This window comes from Triticum dicoccoides, chromosome 2B (assembly GCF_002162155.2).
Source record: "Triticum dicoccoides isolate Atlit2015 ecotype Zavitan chromosome 2B, WEW_v2.0, whole genome shotgun sequence".
NCBI classification, from domain to species: Eukaryota; Viridiplantae; Streptophyta; class Magnoliopsida; order Poales; family Poaceae; genus Triticum; species Triticum dicoccoides.
In genome coordinates this window covers 420256255-420263370 of record NC_041383.1, presented here as the reverse complement: position 1 = coordinate 420263370, position 7116 = coordinate 420256255, and positions in this window count along the sequence as shown.

Here is a 7116-nt window from a genome sequence, read left to right as displayed (position 1 = left end):
GTTGGCTATAAGGTTACAACTTTTTCTCACTTTCTCTCTATCTATTTCCTCTCAAATGTTTTTTACCTTTCTTTTTTTAGACACAATTGTTTTTTATGCCTTTTTTAGAATTATTTTTTATACCTAGGAGCACGTGTAGAGACGGGCTCTTGCAGAGCCCACTCCTTGACTTTGTTAATGCATCTCTCTCCTCCACATAAGCGGGCTTAGGCCTTGTACAATGGGAGATGCTTAGAAAAATAAACCAGGCTTCTCTTAAGCACCGGTGCCTATTTCTACAGGATAGACGCTTAGTTAAGCGTCTATCCTGTACAAGTAAGCACCGGTGCTTAACAAAAGCCTGGTTTATTTCTCTAAGCACCTTCTGTAAGCATCTCCCATTGTACAAGGCTTATAGCCCAGTTTTTTAGTACTTGCTATGCATGCATGCGGCGGGTAGCTGGCGTCTTGAGGGGCCAGGGCGGTCAGAGCGGGCTCCGGAAGTGGTCCGGACTCCAGCATGGCCCACCTCACATTATCACCATATATTTCTTGGAGTCCATGCGCGGCGGGCGGGCGATCTCTTCTCCCTCCCCCGTTTCTCTCTTCTCAGCCAACGCCTGCCGAGCGATTAGATTTCGGCTATCGACGGTTTATTCAATTACAGTCCCACATGTCAGTGAAATTGCAAGACAATGCGTGTCCCCTCTGGTGAGCGGCGTGCGAGCCGGACTATCGGGGGTGTGACACGTACGAGTCGTAAGTGTGCTGCCTTTTCCTTTAGAACTTGCGAAGCGTAACATTTTCGCGCGATCGATCGATAGAAATCCAGAACAAAATGACGAGGGTGGTGATTTCCCGCTCATTAGGCGGGCTAGTTCGAGTGATATGACGTGCTACAGTGCCGTCCACTTGCTCCATTTTTATGTAAGCAAGAGTTTACACTCTTACGCGGGAGGAGTGTGAAACACCGCGGATCTGATTTTGATCGAGGGATAACTGTTCCCTGCCAAATAATGGAGGACTGTTAGCGATTATAGCATGATAGTTAGAGCATCGCCAGCGCTGGCCCACAAATTTACACCGGCATCTGTCCGAGGACACTGATGGATGCCATCCGATGCTGCCCGCATACCTTTTGACAACTATATGAACTAACCGGACAAAATTCGTGCAAACAAACCAAATTTCAAATTAACCGGATGAAATTCATTACATTTCGAAAACTTTTCCTACAAACTGGACGAAATTCATTACATATTTCGCACAAACCGTACTAAAACATACTATAAACCTAATCTAAACGATCGCTGGCGCCCGACCACCATGTCCGACCATGAACCCGAGAAAGCCGGGCATTGCCTTTGCCTCCTCCTCATCCGCCTCGATAACCTCCTCCTCTGAAGCACAAGCTTCTAAAGATTTCCGCCTCCACGTCACCGTGAAGCGGCTAATCGGCCGCCGATGTTTACCCAACCAAGCTTGGCGTCGACTGAGTGGAGTAGCCGTGGCCTTCCTGGGACCAGAGCGGCGGCGACCTACCGTGTACTACTCTTCCTCGCTGCCGGCTGCGCCCGCGCATGCACGCCGGCTTCGTGGTCGTGGCGGTAGAGGGCGGCCGGGGGGTGCCGGCGGTCTCCTTCATTTGCTCCTGCGACAGTACGTCGAAGAGAGCTTTGGAGCACGCCCGGAGTGGAGCCGCCGATGTCCCTCGTCTGCTCCTACCATAGTACGTCCGAGAGAGCTTCGGAGCGCCAGGGGGCCATGGTTGGAGTGGTGCCAACAGAAGGAAGGGACCGTAGGAGAATAAGTGTGGGTCTTTGGCTATGGCTGGGAGCTGGGGATCAAGTTAATATAGCGGGCGAATGGCAATGAGCCGCGGCAGACGGATGGACAACTGGCGCCGGAGTAGGTTTGTCGGGCGTGAATGCGGACGCTGCTTCAGTGACTTAACTACAGATGCGTTGGGTTACTGACATGTGGGCCCAACGGGCATCTGGCCCGCATGTCAGTGACACACCAATTGCACCTGCAGTTAAGTCCGGTGAATGCAGCATTGACGCTCTGGAGAGACGGTGACCGTTTCAGGCGGTAAGCGCGCGCTAGCGATGGAAGGGGTTTCGGTGTGCAGTGGCACTAAGATCAGTCGCTCACGATAGTACATACTCGGTACCATACTACCATAGTACCCTCTCTAGCTAGGCTATTTTATAGATTGTCGTTGTGATGGACGATATACATGAGCAAGGCGCTCCGAGTATGACCGTTGGTGTTGAGCCAGGTGAATACATGCTCGACGTTCGTGTAGGCCTCCATCAAACGTCTAAACAGTAATGTCAGGCACCGCCGGGGCGCGCAGGTGATGGGCTCGCCGTTTGTGTTGCGCAATGAGCAGGACTTTGATTTAGAGGGCGACGTGCATGCATTAGCATGCTTTGACAGTGTGAGCGTGAGTGTCTGACGCGAAGTATTTCATTTTCATTTGGCTGACGAGGGTGCATTGCAGCGATGAGTCCGTGGTTTGATTCCCCACATACGCATAATTTTGGTTTTTACAGTATTTCCTTCTCCATTGACAGGTAGGCCCGTGTAGATAGATAAAGATCACGAGCTGATGAGGCGCATGCGGACTGTTTGACTGGTCAACCAGACAAATACGGAGCTATACGCTGAGCTAGTGACCGTATAATCACCATATCTCGTATACAATGATCAAAGTGAGGTATCAAGACAAGTTTGATGACCGCCAATGCATTTTACTCGGTAATAAATGACCAGGATTGAAGGGGAATCCAAATTTCCTTCGTCTTCTATCCTTGAGCTCTTGATGAACCAATGCACTATACGGTTGTCCGGCCACTCCACCCTAGAGCTCTCACCAAGTGTCGTTCATGCCACCGCGCTGCACACTAACCGGTAAGGCAGCGATGGCATCCCGCCGCACCGAGTTCCTCGCCGCCCACGACCACACACAAAATGGTAGGGAAGCGATGGCATCCCGCCGTGCCGAGTTCATCGCCGCTCGCAACCTCACAACTATGTGGGAGGAATTTGAAGATGCCAAGGCCGAATGGGCGGTAGAGCAAGAGGCGGCCAAAGCCACATAGAGGGAGTAGAAAAGTCAGAAAGCACTCAAGAAAAGAGAGGCCCACTGCCGCAAGAAAGAAAATGACGCACGTGCTGCTACGGAGAGGTCGACGGAGATCCAAGCATGGTGGGGTGTCGCCGACAAAGCCTGGAAGGAGAACGACGGTGTCTGGCCAACATGTGAGAAGTAGTAGTACTAGTAGTTAGTGTGTGTGTCTGTGTCTGAGTACGAGCATGTACCAGTCCTACTAGTTAATACTGTAGTTTTTAGAGCAAATTACCAGTACATTAGCCTAGACTAAATGGAAAAATTGCTATCCTGTGCATCAAATGGCATCTCTTTCTCTATAGGAATTGAGATGCATGTTCCTATAAAATTCCTATGATTTTCATATTCCTATAAAATTCCTTTCCTATGAACGAAAGGAGGCCTCTGTTGGAGTAACTACTGTAGCTAGCAGTACTGCTGGTACAGTAGTTTTCTTCAAGAAGCGGAATTCAATGAGGTCATGATGGTTCCTTCGTCCGATCAACTTCAAAGTGGGAAGTGGGCCTGTGATTTGACGGCTCATTAGTCATTGTTACTGCGGCGCGACGACTGGGATGACTCTCCCTTGGAGTTCTACGTGCATGGCAAGTGGACCAGGATGGTCGACGTCCCACATGTTGGCGAAGGGAAGTATTCTTTCCGATATCAAGGAGCAAGGAAACCGCGTGGTATAGTATCACTGCTGATTGGTTCTCAAAAAAATAGTATCACTGCTGATTTATAATTATTTTTTATTTCTGATGAATGCTAGCGTTTCAACTCTTACGACGAAGAGTGCCAAACACGGCACGTGTTGGATGTCCCACACGTCAGCGAAAGGAGTGGGACATGAACAGCGTGGTAGAGCCGAGCGTAAAAAAACAGTGTGGTAGAGCATCTCCACTTCTTCCACTTCTGGGTCAGAGACCACACGTAGTAGTACTTAGTGGTATGAACGATACAAAGTGCGACCTGGAGAGAAAGACACGTCTAGTTGGAAGGTCTCGGGGCATACACGTAAACAAATATAAAAGTTAATATGTGCCTCCAACTAATATAGTAGTAGTAGAGTACTTAGGCACGTACTCCATAACATCACCGTGCATTGCATGTACAACATTTAGTGGTAGTACGTAGTAAGAGACAAATGCCGCCCAAGAGTTCCCTTCTCGACCTACTTTTGGGTGTTTGGTAGAGTGTATGGAGGGTGCATGAGTCCACACTAGTTTAGCACAAATACACTAGAAGCATGCATGAACAAGGAACAACTATGCCACGCATGTTCATACCATTTGTGCCTTTCTACTTCACTTACTGCGCTACATTACTCAGGTTCGTACGTCCACTCCTGGGTACATGTCCATCTCGTAGTTCCAGTCCCACGTGTTTCTTCATATAGATGGAACGATCCTTGCATAACACGTGCATCTTGATGCTAGATGTCTCGCGTGTTGGCAAAAGGATGAACAAAGCTCACATAAAAAATAGAGTGGAAGAACATAGATTCCCGACGGTTGAGAAGGAGCAAGGAACCTCGTGATGGAGCGTCTGCACTCATAATATTTAATATTATTCAGCAATATAAAATCAACCAATCATCTCCATAGTGGACTGGAATAGTACGAAACACGGCAACCCAGTGTAGTTACATCATACTAGTACATGGCTAACCACGCTATCACCATATTTCTTGGCTTCCGTGCGACACCTATCTCTAGTAATCCAGTAGCCTGTATCGCTTCTCCCTCCTCGTCTCTATCAAAGTGCGGCGGGCTGGCGTTTTTGTCGTCTATTGAGGTCAGTTAACTCATCACATGTTAGCGACATGCCAAGAGCATTCTAAAAATAATTCCTTTTATGTTCCGTTTTCAAAAAGAAAAAAATCCTTTCACGTACGAATTTGACTATAAGCTTTGAGAAACTTGCATGTCCTATACTGCTCCTGTTTGATACACTAACTTAGCTAGAGGTTAGACTAACTCATGACTAACCCTGAACTAACTGTAGCCAAAGAGGTGTTTCGGTGACATGGTTAGATTGACAATAAATGCACTTGATGGAGAAAGAAAAGTGATTTTTCAGTGGTCCCAATGAGAACTATCTCAAGTTAGCACCTCTTGGGTGGGATAGTTTTTTTTGGTGGGTTCGGTGCAACTTGCTCCAATTTAAACCCTCATGCTTGGATACTTTAGGGCTATTTGAGCCCCAACTAGCTCAAACTAACTCTAACCCATGGATCCAAACAGGGCCTATGGCCAGTCTCGACGCGGAGCAGTCGCGTGCACCGGGAAGCGGCACTCTCTCGGCCGTCGCGCCACTTCAAAGTCGGCGCCAGTGAGAGGTCGCCTCCGCTCTGGCCGAGCATTAATGCGGCCCTGACGGTCCAGGGCGACACTGACCATTTCACGCGGGAAGCGCACGCTGGCAAGGGAGTATAGGTTTTGAACCGTTTCAGGTGTAGTACTGGTAGTTTGCAAAACTACTCAACTATTGCAATCAATTTGCTAAGAAATTGTGGTAAAAAACATTACTCCACAACCCGCTTCCCTTCTCCTTCCTATTCCACCTACCGCGCACATCCGTGGGGAGCGACCGGTCAACCCTTATATAGGAGTGCTAGCACAAAAAGATGCATGCATGACCACTAAAATTTCCATATTAAAGCGCCGCTCCGGCGGGAGTATGGCGTATGTTGTTACCTTTAGCCAGGCCATGGCTACCGGGCGACGGCGACCATAGAAGAGGCGGCGGGAGGTGAATGAATGCAACTACTGTTTGGGTTCGCCTTCCGGCTTAAATAAATGCGCATCATCACGTGTACCCGCGGGTGCACAAATTGTAACATACGTGTCTGCTTAAGTGGGCGTCATGTAACTGGTGTGTGTGTGAGAGAGATTCTGAGAGTCAGAGTGCGTGTGTGCGACTCTACTCTTCGGACATGTACTCAACCTTTTGCATCGGGATATAAGTATAATGGTATTTACTTTAGCTAGTGATTTACGTGGCCATGTTAACGTGGTTGTGTCAAAAAAAATGTCACTTCCTGCTCATGATTTGTGTTATATAATTACGAGCAAGATTCTCGTGCATTGCATGGAACATCAATATGCATTTTTTTTACAAAACACCTGTTGTGATTGACCCATGCAGGAGTAATCCCATGTGTAAAAACTAATGATATCTCAAGAATTTTATCGGAAAGCTGGTACCTCGAGAATGTCATTGAAAAAAATGGAAGATGAGAGATAAGGTGAGGAGGAGTGGAGCATGGTGGTGACTAGTGGTCGGAATGGGCGGAGACATGGGGATGGACGGCGCCGGCAGGCGGCAGCGGCCACCATGCTAGATTGTTCCAGAGACTTCCTTTTTTAATTGTTGAGCAATGAGGTTGTGGGAGATAAGGATGTGGAGAGAGGTGTGGGTATCTTTTGTAAAATTATCATAGTTTGATTTCTATCCGTCAGATATAGATCATACGATCTGTATTACAAGATGGCAGGCACATCATCATCGCCAACTCGTTTTTTATAAGGGTACAGTTGATAAGTTTGCTAACTACTAAAGTAAAGTGGAATTTGTCCATGTTATGCAAGTAAATTAAGGTGATTGTTTATCATATGGGTAAGGTTGGATGAAGGATGGTAGGAACAAATGCTCCGCCTAGAGCATGTGTGTGTGAGATGGAGTCTTAGTGTGTGTGTGTGGGGGGGGTGAGAGAGAGAGAGAGAGATGGAGTCTTAGGGCCTGTTTGGTTCCAATAAGTCACCTGACTTATAAGTCAGGTGACTTAAAACCAGTGACTTATAAGTCACGCCTATTTGGTTGTCACCTGACTTATAAGTCACCTGACCACAACTTCCCAACCAATCCACATCATGCATGTGGTGGGACCTACGCAAAAGGGGGTGACTTATAAGTTTTAAGTTGGGGTGGAGCAACTTATGACTTATAAGTTGGGGTGACTTATAAGTTGGGTCTGTTTGGCAAAGTAAGTCACCTTTTTCACTTTTTGACTTATAAGT